This window comes from Orycteropus afer, unplaced genomic scaffold (assembly GCF_000298275.1).
Source record: "Orycteropus afer afer isolate SDZICR_OR568_19922 unplaced genomic scaffold, OryAfe1.0 scaffold00007, whole genome shotgun sequence".
Taxonomy (NCBI): domain Eukaryota; kingdom Metazoa; phylum Chordata; class Mammalia; order Tubulidentata; family Orycteropodidae; genus Orycteropus; species Orycteropus afer.
In genome coordinates, this window is record NW_006921594.1 from 10,757,072 (window position 1) to 10,758,380 (window position 1,309).

Here is a 1,309-nt window from a genome sequence, read left to right on the forward strand (position 1 = left end):
ATTTAGTAATTGCCATAATTTGTCTAAAGTGAATTCTATAAGTTTGGAACTAATTTGGAAGTTATTCTTCATGCCAAAAAGATTAACTCTCAATCAGAAACCCTAAGGCACACAGAGGTAAGAGAGAAAAATGGTAGGATACAGGACAAGCTCCAGGAGAAAGAAAACCTTCCCAGGTAATAAACTTTAAGGGTCAAATATTGTACAAAGCATATTGGCTACATCAAACTTTGCTTTTATTAATACAGTTAATGTAAATTTTGTTGTTTTGAGTCTAAACTTTAGGCAAATTGCAAATCAAAAGACAGAACTTTCTGCAGTTAGAAACAAAGATCTAATATAATGCAGTGATTGTTGCAGCAAAGAGCAGAGGAGGACAGAGAACAACAGTGGGACACAAAGAGAGAATCGAGCAGAACCAAGCTTATGAAAGAAGAGCTTGACAAAGGTAACACCTATAGCCAAGTCCAGATAAGGGAGTCTTTAATGAAGAAACAATGTAAATTACTATTAGTTTATGCAAAGCCATTCAAAGGAAACAGCCTGATGAAGCTAAATATTTAATAACTATAAGATGTTGTTGAGGACACTGCTTACTACATTAAAAAGAGCCCTAATGTCTCAGAATCAGTAGTAGTTACAAATAATTATATGTTTGTGTGCTCTAAGGATCGTGTGAATATAATGGTTGTACTTTTTTCATGTTGGCAATGTCTTGCAAGGATACAAGATATCATGGCTTTCCTCTTTACTGGCATCCAGTAGATTCCAACTCATAGCAACCCTTGTTGGCTTTCCAAGGCTGTAAATCTTCACAGAAGCAGACTGCCTCTTCTTTCTTCTGTGGAGCAGCTGATGGGTTTGAACCACCAACCTTTTTGGTTACAGACAAATGCCTTAAAAGTTACACCACCAGAGCTCCTTCATATCATGGCTACCATATGTATATTCATGGATTCCTCTCCTTTGATTACTCATATCACCTTTGTCCAAATTCCCTCAATTATTTTTAATTTATTTCAACATGTAGTTTATATATATTTGTATATCATCTCTTCACAATAATATGAGGTAAAAATAAATAAAATTAGTAAGTGTTATGGATTGAATTGTTCCCCCAAAACATATGTGTTGTAAATCCTTGCCTCTATGCCTATGGTTATAATCCCATTTGAGAAAGTGTTATCTTTGTTATGTTAATCAAACAAGATTAGTGTAGTCTATCTTGAGTCAATCTCTTCTGAGATATAAAAGAGATTAAACAAGCAAGCTAGCAAGCAGAGATGGGGGAAGATTGATGCCAAGCCAC